Source organism: Zootoca vivipara, chromosome 10 (genome assembly GCF_965207765.1).
Source record: "Zootoca vivipara chromosome 10, rZooViv2.hap1.1, whole genome shotgun sequence".
Lineage (NCBI taxonomy): Eukaryota > Metazoa > Chordata > Lepidosauria > Squamata > Lacertidae > Zootoca > Zootoca vivipara.
Window position 1 is genome coordinate 48,203,385 of NC_142593.1, and position 13,735 is coordinate 48,217,119.

At 44.6% G+C, this 13,735-nt stretch overlaps 1 long non-coding RNA gene across 1 annotated transcript; it reads right to left on the reverse strand.

Moving 5' to 3' along the window:
• Window positions 1–9,471: 9,471 nt before the first annotated feature.
• On the reverse strand, window positions 9,472–13,570 carry LOC148684465 (uncharacterized). Its single transcript, XR_015946241.1, has 2 exons — window positions 13,492–13,570; window positions 9,472–11,481 (listed from the first exon to the last, which is right to left on the reverse strand). It is a non-coding gene; the product is annotated as an uncharacterized LOC148684465 (long non-coding RNA).
• Window positions 13,571–13,735: the final 165 nt, after the last annotated feature.

Below are 13,735 nucleotides of genomic sequence, written 5' to 3' on the forward strand. Positions count from 1 at the left end.
CAAAGTGGAGGAAACAGGTTTGTAAGGAAAAGAGCAAGGCTCTCTGGTCATGCTTACCTGCAACCAGTTATCTGGTTACTAAAACTGACGCACACCAAGAGATCTTCTGGGTCCTTATTCACCAATTTCATAAAAGCTTGGCAGGGACTTAAAGGATCCAGTGGTAAGTGGATGTATGTCAAGAAATGTCAGAAACGTTCCATTGTGTTACTCCTCAGGATGAAAGACCTGTTTGAAGGGTCTCTTCTAGGGTTGTGGACTGGTGATGATGCAGTGCCAAGTACTCCTGCAATAGCGGAAAGCACAAACGCAGAAAGGAGTAAATGGTACAAGTGGTTTTCAATTAAAAAGAGAACCCTGTGGAGCTGGCAAACCAATCTGAGAAAAAACTCCAATGGATCAAGATGCTCCATGCCATAATTTTATCCATAATTGCGTCAGAGGGCATAATTCCATCAGGTGTCGAGATGATGCACAGGAGAAGGATCTCTGCAGCAGTTCCTTTGAAGAACGACTTGGGCACTTCTAGACTCTTCTTCTTTGGCGATCACTCGTAGCCAAGTAAGATTGTCTTCCATAAGCACGATTTTAACAATGGGTCCGTAAGTGACTGTGGAGGCCAATTCTGGATCCACACGTCCTTCCACAGTGGGGACATCGGTTTCCAGGCAGGAGTTGATCACTGTGTGGATTTGCCAAATTAGACATGGCAGCATAGACCCCAGCTAGCAATCGTGTGAATGGGTTTTAAAAAAGCAAATAGCGTGTGTGGAGTCCCCGATCTGGATTGGGACTTGTGGAGAGGGGCTGAGGCTTTAACCCATTTCCCCCTGGTGCAATTCTGGTCCGGATCATAGCTGTCAACCCCCGGATTTGAAGATAAGGAATCCTATGGGGCTGTCAACTCCCGGATATGAAAGTAAGGGCTGCATGTGGAGGAGCGGAGATGCAAACCCGGTTCCCCAGATTACAATGAATTTCCCGCAAAAAAAGGGGAAAGTTGACAGCACTGGTCCGGATCAGAGGCCCTGAACCTTCCATCGTTGCAAATTGAAACTTTCCTTCTGCTGCAAATAGCAGGCACAGGGGCCCTGGATCAATTGGGACCACAGCAGGACCACAGGGTAGGGTTTCCAAACTCCCATTAGGATCTAGGAACTGTATCCATTGCTAGTTCTACTCACTGAAAATTAACAAACATGGCTAATTTAGGTCCATTCATTTCAGTGGGCTTCAGTAGAACGTGGTTGGAGACAACTCCTGGCTTGGATCACACATCCTGGCAATTGCCCATAGCATGAATGGAGCTACATCTAATTTGGGACAAGAGTAAAGGAAATGTTTTATTCAGCTTAAATGTTGCAGCATTCCAGTGGCGGCGGTGGAGAGACCTGCTACGATTTCGGTCTTCCTAAACTAAGAGACCAGAAAATATAGGCATACCATCCACTGTGTTCTTCCCCCATCATCCCTCACCCTTTCTGCTAATACAAAGCCTAATGGCCTAGAGAGAGCGGCTAGCGAAGTCAGTAGAGGTCACTCAATGCAAGCAGAAATGTCAAAGAAATGGGCTTCACCATTTGACAGCTGGGTTCCCAGATGAAGTTTTAGACATGATTTGTGGACCTCGTAAGGCTTTGGAGCACAAACTATGGCAGTAGCGGCGGTGATGGTGATGACGACTTGTGGTATCAAGAAAGTGAGGATGTGGAAAACGTGCTCTGAGTCATGATGCTGAGGAGAACAAAGAAGCTGGATCGATAGGAGGAAATACAGCAAAGTCTGAGGAGGTTTATTTTTATTATTGTTTTATTTGGAAGACTATTGTATACAGGGGTGGTTTCCTCAGCACCGGTTGACCAATTGTGACATGGATTTCTTTGACTTACGGTCTGGCTGGGATCCATTTTACACCTGAGGTGAGGAGCCTGTGGGCCTCGTGACACGGTTGGATTCTGACTCCCCTCATCACTGACCCATAAGCTATGCTCCCTGGGGCTGATGGGAGTTGGGAGACGGAAGCAGGTTCTCCATCCCTGAATTAAAAGGTAAAGGTAAAGGGGCCCCTGACCATCAGGTCCAGTCGTGTCCGACTCTGGGGTTGCGGCGCTCATCTCGCTCTATAGGCCGAGGGAGCCGGCGTTTGTCCGCAGACAGCTTCCGGGTCATGTGGCCAGCATGACAAAGCTGCTTCTGGCGAACCAGAGCAGCACACGGAAATGCCGTTTACCTTCCCGCCGGAGCGGTCCCTATTTATCTACTTGCACTTTGATGTGCTTTCAAACTGCTAGGTGGGCAGGAGCTGGGACCGAGCAACGGGAGCTCACCCCGTTGCAGGGATTCGAACCGCCGACCTTCTGATCAGCAAGCCCTAGACTCTGTGGTTTAACCCACAGCGCCACCTGGGTCCCCATCCCTGAATTATGCAATGTCAAAAAAATTATTTTGTTTCTCTTGGTGGCCGGGTGAAAATGTGTGGAAATATACAAAGTGGTTCTCATTGTTTACAACCCACACAGCACAGGTTCCAGGGCAGATCACAAGGCACCGTTGTAAGCTTAGTACTCTATGGCATGTGGATTCAGCCATAAAACCTGTTGGGAAGAAAAGATAGTGAGTGCTCTCTGTGTTTCAACTAGGACTGGGCAAACGTGGCAGTTTTGGTTTCTCTCAATTTCTCAGTTTTCCTATTTTAAATTCAGTTCTCCACGTTTGGACATTTTCAGGCAAGTAAGATCTGGCATGGCAGAAGTTTATATAATTATGTTAGGCATGGAGAAAGTGGGTGAAACCTCCGCTGCCCCCTCATAGCACTCAAACTCAGAATGTTCAAGACAGATAACAGAAAGTCATTCACGCAGTGCATAGTTAAAGTACGGACCTCCCTTCCACAAGAGACAGCAATGGCCACAAAATCGTACGGCTTTAAAGGATTGGGCAAATTTGTGGAGGGTGAGGCTATCCATGTCTACTAGCCATGATTGCAATCCTTTGCCTCCACTGTCAGGGGAAGGATTGCTTGTGAATACATTTCCAGAAATCACAGGAGGGCTGACTAAGAAACCAGAATCCTTTCTATTGGGTATAGTCGGGAAAGAGATTCCCAAGAAAAATGTTAATTTCTTTATGTATGCCACAACGACGGCAAGAGTATTATTGGCCAAGAACTGGAAGTCCCATGAACTACCAACAGTGGATGATTGGCAAATGAAGATGATGCAGTATATGGAAAAGGCGGAGATGACCGGGAGAATTCGCGACCGGGGAGAAGAAGCGACAGAAGAAGAGTGGAAAGATTTTAAAATTTATTTTAAAAAATATGCTAAAATAATTGTATATTGAGATTAGATTTAGAAGTGTATAGAAGCTGTGGATTTGGGAATTATGTGAAGTAAATAGAGGTATGAGAGATTTGAAATCGTAAGGAATTTTTATTTTAAAAAATGCATTGGAAATTGCTAAAGATAAAAGAGAAATGAACTGCACATCGAGGGAACTCGAGGAAGTCCCCATATACAATGTTAAAGGGAAAGGATTGTGTATTTGGATTTTTGTGTTTTCTTTTTATTGTTATGTTATTGTGTTTTATTGTGTTGTTTGCTTTTGCTGTTTTTCTTTCTTGTTGTAAAACTAATAAAAATTATTTGGGGGGGGGGGGAGAAATCACAGGAGGGCTGGGTGTTCTTGGGGTTGGGTCCTTTTTGCAGCTTTCTCCAGTGGTGCACTTTGGGCTTTCAAATTTCCATGGCACCCTGTGCAATGCCAAAATCCGGCGCGCGCACAGACCGCCTTCCATTCGAAGTCATTGTTGCAGGGGGCTCTGCAGCACCCTCCTGACTCGTTGCCCAGTGCAGGAAAACTGGTCCCCGCAGGCCACTGGGATGCTGAATGAGATGGGCCATTGGCCTGATCCAGCAGGCTCATCTAATATCTTTATGTAGTCTATGATAAACATACAGTATAAATGATATCAACTCCCAGGATGATTCTTGATTGCACACTGGAAATGCAAAAAAAAGGAAACAAAGTATTGTTTGGCTAGTATGATAAAGGATGTGGGACATCTCCGTGGAACATTGGAAGTTATTACACGCAGGGAGATGACAGTCTCTTTCAGCATAAAATGCAATAAAGCTAATTGGCAATAAATATGGAAACATAAATTGTGTGAAGGGTGAGTCAGAAGTATACACTGTCTTTATCTGCTCTGTGGACTTCTCGTTCCCCCTCTGCTGCAGCCACGATTATGCTTTAATTCATCTGAACAGGCACACAAAACATAGCAGCTCGTTGCTATTAACACGGGAGAGTGATTTGGCACGTAAAGCAATCGGCTTGTAATCAATAGATAGGAACGGCTGCAGTGGTTATCTTTTTCTGCTTGGATGATGCCATCTATTCCGTCGCAGCCAGTTATCCACACCCAGTGGCAGCTGGCGGCCGCTAGACCAGGGGTGGGGTGCAAGTGGCGCAGGGTCACAATGGTGCAGCCAAGTTTCTCTGGTTTTGTCCCTTCCTCCCTCCCTTGCAAAGCTTCTATGGGAACTTAAAGCCTTCCTTGGCTACTGCGAGAACAGGGGGATTGGCCCAATCTAGCAAGGTCACAAGGAAGGTTTGAGGGCCTAGCCGTAGCCAAAAATACCCGATGTCAAAGTGTTCTGAGTTTAATGTGTTCCAATAGCCATTCTGAAATTGAGTTTATACCAAAGGTGATCAGGGGGCTAGAAGAAAGCCATTTGGAAGGAACCAATGTAATCCTATTTTTAAAAAATAATTTTTAATTGAAATTTTACATTTTTTAACATCAAAATATCATAACATGCAGCAAAAATACCACCCCCCAATTTCCCCCTCCCCTCCCCGACTTCCCTCAGCCTCCTCTTCTGGTTTTTTGGCATCTTATCTCTCCCAGATTATTGGTTATTTCTTTTTCTTTAAAACTTTTTAAAAACATATTTATTATTGTTCTCTTATCATTTTAAGATCCTCATTCTATTTGCTACACTTGTTTTGTTAATTGCAAGTGTTGAATCAAACCCTGCAAGTGAGTCCATTTCTTTACATTGATTCTGTAGATATAACATGAATGGTTCCCAGTCGTTCTTAAAATCTCTACTGTCCTCGTCTCAGAAACCAATGGGTTCCATACCTCCAGCATGTTGAGTCTCAAAACCAGGACGTGCATCATCCTGTCCGTGCTCCTGCACAAGTCTTGTGACCTGTGCAAGGTCACTGAGCCCCAATGACACACTTTTTTTTCCCCAGGGCAATCTCACAATGCCCCGAAACATGTTTTGCACCACACAAGATCATCATGGCCCCGTCCCGTTTTTTTCAGGGCTTGATCTCAGAGCAAAAACCACGCGAGATCACAGCGCCCACAACAGTCGCTGTGTTCTCGCAGGAAAAGAACAGGATGTCCCTGTGAGATATTCTGGGCAGAATATCTCACACACACCTCACAGCCTGCAGAGAACAGCTAGTCCCTGAGCATACACAGAGTGTGTTATTAGACTTTGGTGTAAGATAAGGATTGGTTGAGCTCAGCCAATCAGTTTTATACTGTAACAGAGCAGATATATATATATATATATATATATATATATATATATATATATATGCCTCCGTCCTGAGAGAGTCATTCTGTCTGTGGTGGTTAGAGTATGAGGGATTGGTTGATGGCAATTTGCCGAGAGACTGTACACGCTGTTGACACTCTGTATCTGTATATAGCAATCTCTGTGTTTATTACTGTCTACTACAATAAACACTAGTTGCAGCTTTCAAGCCGTTTTTTCCTTCATTGTCCAGAAGGACAGCATTCAGGCTTCAATCGACTTCCAATGACATTGCATATTCTACAAAGCTCACGCCAGAGGTAGCGTGTGGGCACAAGATTCACTGGCACACTTCGCTTGCAATAAATCCATCAAAAGTCCCGATATTTCCAGGACACTTGCGGGCTATGCAATGTCCATTCTCTCGCTTGTTTGGTGGCAGCCATGGAGAAAGTGACAAAAATGGTGTAGGCTGGTTGTCTAGGGCTACTGTTCCATGGAGAACGTCAAGTGATTTTTTTATTATTAAAAAAACACAATTCCCATCTACCCCTCAATTTCTTCACCCAAGACTTATACCACGAGGCCTCCAAATTCCTGGGGGTGGTACTGAGCTTATGGCACCCATTTAAGATTAGTCCTGTTGGACAACCACAATCCTGATATCGACACAGAAGTAAAAAGTAGAGTTAAAACTGCCAATGCCTTTCATCAAACATTTTTATTTGAGTTTGTCAGTGGACAGTGGAAAGAACTGAAGCTATGCCGTAAATGTCAGCCAAGTTATAATCTTGGAGTTTTCTCCCGCTTTGGGCAGTCTTGGCTGGGTCACGCTGTCCAAAATTTACCACCCAACCCAGGATTGCTTTCCTCTTGAAATTCATTCTCAGCTCAGGTATTGCCAGGTCCTCTGCTGATATCCGCAAGGCTGTGGATCTAGGAGGGGGCCCCTTTCAAAAAATGTTCAGAGATGCATCTAGTGGAAAACAGCTTCTGGGAAAGAAAGGCACCTATTCAATTTTTTATATATATAAAAAAATTGGCCAAGCAAGAACTTCTGTTTAATCTTCTGTTTGAAAGCAGGAAAGTATTAAAAAGCTTCAGCTTTCAACAGTATAGTTCAGGCAGAAGAAACAGATTACTAATCTATCTGTTACTTTCTATACAACGGATAGGGAATTGGCGGGTTCAGTTATTGGTGGGCTACAACATCCGTGACCACTGGGACATGTTGTACAAAAATATGACATAAAAGGTTAACTCCTGAAATACTATTTCTGTCACTCTCTTAATGTGTCTTTTTGTTTTGCTGCTATTGCATTAACTTCCAACTGATATGCCCATTCTTTGCCGACTGCACTTGAAGTTGCCTATCACCTAGAAAACTCCGCTTATGGGCTAACTAATGGTATGATTAAATAAATGCTACATACACCATCAAAGAAAGCAGTGAGAGTGAACTGGGCAGGGTTATATGACCTCAGCAAATTGCCAATTCGGAACTGTCCAAGGTCCTGCGATGAGAGAGGCAGGGAGTCCTGGTAGGAGACGACCAGGTCAAGGAAGTCAAGGAAGCCAAGTTGCATGCAGCTGGGTGGGAGCTTCTAGAATCACCAAGTTCTTAAGGATTTTTGACCATTTCTGAGGCCATCCCCAAGGAGAATCTGACAACATTAGGAAGAACTTTTTGGCAATAAGAGCTGCTCAACACTGGGACGGACTCCCTCGGAAAGTGGTGGGCTCTCTTTCCTTGGAGGTTTTTAAGCAGAGGTTGGATGGCCACCTGTCATGGATGATTTAGCTGAGATTCCTGCATTGCAGGGGGTTGGATAATAATAATAATAATAATAATAATAATAATAATAATAATAATAATAATAATAATATTTATACCCCGCCCGTCTGGCCGGGTTCCACCAGCCACTCTGGGCGGCTTCCAACAAAATATTAAAATACAAAAATCCATCAAACATTAAAAGCTTCCCTAAACAAGGCTGCCTTGAGATGCATTCTAAAGGTCTGGTAGTTGTTCTCTTTGACCTCTGGTGGGAGGGCATTCCACAGGGTGGGTGCCACTACTAAGAAGGCCCTCTGCCTGGTTCCCTGTAACTTGGCTTCTCGTAGCAAGGGAACCGCCAGAAGGCCCTCGGCGCTGGACCTCAGTGTCCGGGCAGAACGATGGGGGAGGAGACGTTCCTTCAGGTATACTGGACCGAGGCCGTTTAGGGCTTTAAAGGTCAGCACCAACACTTTGAATTGTGCTCGGAAACGTACTGGGAGCCAATGTAGGTCTTTCAGGACCGGTGTTATGTGGTCTCGGCGGCCGCTCCCAGTCACCAGTCTAGCTGCCGCATTTTGGGTTAGTTGTAGTTTCCGGGTCACCTTCAAAGGTAGCCCCACGTAGAGTGCATTGCAATAGTCCAAGCGAGAGATAACTAGAGCATGCACCACTCTGGTGAGACAGTCCGCGGGCAGGTAGGGTCTCAGCCTGTGTACCAGATTGAGCTGATAAACAGCTGCCCTGGACACAGAATTGACCTGTGCCTCCATGGACAGCTGTGAGTCCAAAATGACTCCCAGGCTGCGCATCTGGTCCTTCAAGGGCACAGTTACCCCATTCAGGACCAGGGAGTCCTCCACACCTGCCCGCCTCCTGTCTCCCTCGAACAGTACTTCTGTTTTGTTGGGATTCAACCTCAATCTGTTAGCCGCCATCCATCCTCCAACCACATCCAAGCACTCACATAGGACCTTCACTGGTTCTGATTTGAAAGAGAGGTAGAGCTGGGTATCATCCGCATACTGATGAACACCCAGCCCAAACCCCCTGATGATCTCTCCCAGCGGCTGCATGTAGATGTTAAAAAGCATGGGGGAGAGGACAGAACCCTGAGGCACCCCACAAGTGAGAGCCCAGGGGTCTGAACACTCATCCCCCACCACCACTTTCTGAACACAGCCCAGGAGGAAGGAGCGGAACCACTGTATGACAGTGCCCCCAGCTCCCAAACCCTCTATAGACGGTCCAGAAGGATGTTATGGTCGATGGTGTCAAAAGCCAGTGAGAGATCCAGCAGGACTAGGAAATAGCTCTCACCTTTATCTCTAGCCCGCCAGAGATCGACCAGTGCGTCCAAGGCAGTTTCAGTCCCATGATGAGGCCTGAATCCTGACTGGAAGGGATCCAAATGGTCCGCTTCTTCCAGGCGTGCCTGGAGTTGTTCAGCAACCACTCGCTCGATCACCTTGCCCAGGAATGGAAGATTTGAGACTGGGCGATAGTTGGCCATATTGGCCGCATCTAAAGATGGTTTTTTAAGAAGCGGTTTAATAACCGCCTCTTTCAGCGGGTCTGGGAAGGCTCCCTCACAGAGAGAAGCATTCACCAACCCACGAAGCCCATCGCCCAGCCCTTCCCGGCTAGCTTTTATAAGCCAGAATGGGCAAGGGTCAAGGAGACAGGTGGTTGGTTTCACTCGTCCAAGCAGCCTGTCCACATCCTCGGAGGTAACAGATTGAAATTGATCCCACACAACTTGACTAGACAGGACTCTAGCACTCCCCCGCCCCGGCCCTGCTCCCACGGTGGAGTCTACTAGATGACTCTTGGTCCCTCCAAACTCTACAAATATATGTTTCTACAATACGAAGAGCCCTGCTGGATCCAGACCAAAGGCCCGTCTCGTCCAGGATTCTGGCCTCACCGTGGCCGACCATGTACTCAAGGGGAGTCCACAAGCAAGACCCAAGAGCAACAGCTTTTCCTAACGTCTGGATAGAAAGCAATCGGGGGGAGGGGGCTGTAACTGGGTTTCTTTTTGAATCATCATCATCATCCACAACAACCATAAAGAGCTAAGCAGAGATGACTCCAGCAGAAATGGAGGTGGGGAAAAATAACCACAGTGAATCATAAACCGAGACAGCAAGTCTTTAATGATATTATTGCATAGCATGATAAGACAAATGAATGAGATGTTTTCAGGGCACCACATTTATTATGTCACATAACCCAAAGACCCAGCTGAACTTCCACTTTTCACTTAACGCTTTTCTGTAGGTCCTTTCAGACAGATGTTACAAATCTTTGAAACAGTGAATTTTCTTTACTTTTTGTTTTTCCTTTTAAAGGCAGGCAGATCCGTGGAACGGACAACATTTATAACCGTGATTATGCAGAAAGGCAAAAGTATTTTTCAAAAATAATAATTAAAAAAAAACCACACGCACAAATATTATTCACATTGTTAAAGTGACTTCTCTAAGGCCATGAAGGGGTCGTAAAAAGCCAAAATGGGCAGGAGGAGTGCTCTTAACATGGACAGTGTGGAGAAGTGGAGATTCTGAGCACCGATACAAAATGCCATTTCCCGGGAGAGATTTGGAACAAGCCACAACTGTTGGACAAGTTTATGCTGGCAGGGTAGATGCGGACCAACATAATTCTTTCTTTAAAAAACAGTATCACCCACAAGAAAGCTCTTTATGCTACATTTCTGCAGGTCTATTAATTTCTACAGGTGAATCTTGGAACAATCCATAATACTCGTACCTCAGCATCACTTTCCACATTATAAAGCAAAAGTATTGGTCCATAAGAGAAAAACTTGGTTGGATAATGCCTTATTATTTTACCTCATGGATACATTTTGCCTTGCCTTCCCAACTCAATCCTACCACCTAGTTTTGGGTAACATCCTGCCTAACCAAGAGTTCCAGATGACCCAAAAATTCCCCACATTTTGGTTGGTTTTTCTCAAGAGTTGGGCTTTGGAGTGTCCTCCAAACTATGGGATTCCTTCCCCCTACCCCAAGAAGACACTCCAGTCTGCAGAAGATGTATACATGTGCACAACTGCATGTCAAAAATCCACACGTAGCTCAGATTGTGCCGTTTCTGGGTTGTTTAGTAAGTAAGTATATCCATCCTTCTCACCCAGTATTTTATTCCTGGGGGAAAGGGAGATCAATGATGTACACTGACATCCTGGGGTGCCACATCAGCTTCTCAGAAGGCTTGAGTGGACCTGATCCGTCTTCCAGAGGTTTAGGATCTCCTGGATCACACACTGGAAGACGTGAGCTGCCTCTGTTGCTAATTCACACAAGGCAGTGTGGGCGTCTTCAAACACAGGAATGTTCCTGGTTGGTTACTGGTTGACAATTTTCTCATGCATCTGCATCTTGTGTGTGGTCCAGGTTCTCATGGGCAGAATGATGCAGATGACTGTGCTACCGAGGGAGGAGCAGGACCACCTCAATGAATCTGCAGGGGGGGCTCTTCCCCGTCTATGAGAGAATAACACAATCTCATCTCAAGCTACTGAGAGCCAAGATTGTCAACCTGCTCTTCTCAGACAAGCCCAGTCCAGCAGTACAATTTTTATTTTGTCACAACAACCACAAAAAAGTCTCCTCTCACAAACAAGTTTGATATATATATCATGCAGTGTAGATCCGTTTTGGAATGTTTAACCAGCCCCCTGCCCCACCCTGAGCGCTGAAATTTCCATGATATTGACCCTCCCCACCCCACTTCCATCCCAGTCACTCTGCCCATTTATATCCCTTGCTGAAAAGCAACCGTGAAAACATGAAAATCAAAACAATATTGTAAACAAAATACCAGTGGACAGTGTTTGTAATCCCGTTGTAAGAACACTTATAGGCTCGTTCAGACGCAACCAGTAGGACTTATGCACAAAAAATTGGGTTTTTAAGATTGTGGCACGGACAGGAAAATTCATTGGGACAGTATTGTCTGCGGACCATGAAATATTTTGTAGACACAGGGACGGTTCAAATATATTAGTATCTCTTTGTATATCTATGCTCAAGAGTTGCGCAAGGCAGTTCCATGTTCAGTCTTTTATGATTCTCGTTTCAGGAGGACATACGCGCCCATGACAGCCAAGAGAGCGTACTGCAAACAAAACATATAGATTACTTTGGTATTTAACATAACTCTTTGCATCTCAGACGCCAAAAATCAGATACTGTTTCAGAATAAGTTTTCAATAAACGACTGGCACCAGTTTCTGAAAAGCAAAGGGTGAGTCGAAATTGTCTGCAATGTGAACGAACATGGATTCCCGATTGGCCACTATTCTTTCCAGTGGAATAACTCACTCTCGCCTGGTTCACACATAACACTAAACCATGGTTTACTATACCATGGTTTATTAAACCATGGTTCAGCATTTTGTGCAAATACTGCCCAAAGCTTAACTATGGTTTGTACACTGCCAACAAACCACAAACTGAAACCATGAGCCTTGGGTTTGGTTTGGTTTTTTTAAAAAACTATGGTTTGGTGTGCAATGACAAACCTAGACAGCATCTTAAAAAGCAGAGACATCACTTTGCCGACAAAGGTCCGTATAGTTAAAGCTATGGTTTTTCCAGTAGTGATGTATGGAAGTGAGAGCTGGACCATAAAGAAGGCTGATCGTCGAAGAATTGATGCTTTTGAATTATGGTGCTGGAGGAGACTCTTGAGAGTCCCATGGACTGCTAGAAGATCAAACCTATCCATTCTTAAGGAAATCAGCCCTGAGTGCTCCCTGGAAGGACAGATCGTGAAGCTGAGGCTCCAATACTTTGGCCACCTCATGAGAAGAGAAGAATCCTTGGAAAAGACCCTGATGTTGGGAAAGATTGAGGGCACTAGGAGAAGGGGACGACAGAGGACAAGATGGTTGGACAGTGTTCTCGAAGCTACGAACATGAGTTTGACCAAACTGCGGGAGGCAGTGCAAGACAGGAGTGCCTGGCGTGCTATGGTCCATGGGGTCACGAAGAGTCGGACACGACTAAACGACTAAACAACAACAATGGTTTGGTGTTATGTGTGAACCCATCCTTAAACGTGATTTGACCACCAGATGCTCCCTAACTACAAAGAAGCTGGAAATAGACTAACTTTGGAGAAGCAATGTGTTTCATTCATGGCTTGTTAAATGAACCATGGCTTCCAATTATGTAGAAACCTTGGCTCTATGTACACCCCTATGTGTGAGTGAAGCTGCACTCATGACTGAAGTGAACGGAGCAGGAATTTTGGGCGCCACTGGAGGGCACATGAGGCTCTGAATAAGAGTGCATATACTTACGCATGTAGATGTATTCTTACTTGATTAGAGATCTAATATTTGACTCTTGGTGTGTTTCAAATAATGATTAAAACTGAAATCTAACAGAATCACGGAACACACAGTATTACCGCATGACTAATTATGTGTGGAAATTATATCTACAGCTCTACAAAAACAAGGCTTATTTTAACACTGCCTATAGCAACATGGTCGGGAATTTAAAAACATTCTGTTGAGCAAAACAAAAAAAGAATAAAAGCTTATTTATAAATGTGACACATGGCTAGTTTTCTCTGTGGCATTTGAGAAAAGGAAAAATAAAAACACCCTTAACTATTAATTTGTTATGAGGAAAATGTAGCTCCACAATGCTTTCCAGAAAGGGAAGATCAACCTGGCCACTATTGCATATAAATGCCTCTTCATTCATTCTGGCTTTGAAGAATTAACTCCTTGTGGTCTTTTCAGTTTATAAGACTGATGGCACAACCCGTCATTCACTTTTATTAATATGAGCAGCTTTGAGAAACAATAATTGTCGGGACAGCAAGATCCTTTTATTTAAAAAAGTAAATAAATATAGAACTTTTTAAAATGAATGGTCATCTTGCCACTCACTTCATTGTTAGGTAAACTGTATGGTAGATACACTTAAGAGTCCTTCATAGTTCTTATTTGTCTTTACAATCCAAGTTTAGTCAACGTTTCACGCAGGGCTACTTGTGTTTTCTAGGGATCTATCTTGCCTGCTGGCGGCAGATGCAATCCTTTAAAAAGAAAAACCTCAAACCTTCCATTGGCCTTTAACCCAAAGTAATCTGCTCTATTTGAATACTCACGCTCGCAAAAATTCTCCAACGTGATCCTTGATGCAAAGCAAGATGCTGCCCTCAGAAATATGAATATGAATATGAATATGTCCTCCAAACTATGGGATTCCTTCCCCCTACCCCAAGAAGACACTCCAGTCTGCAGAAGATGTATACAGAGATTCTGAGCACCGATACAAAATGCCATTTCCCGGGAGAGATTTGGAACAAGCCACAACTGTTGGACAAGTTTATGCTGGCAGGGTAGATGCGG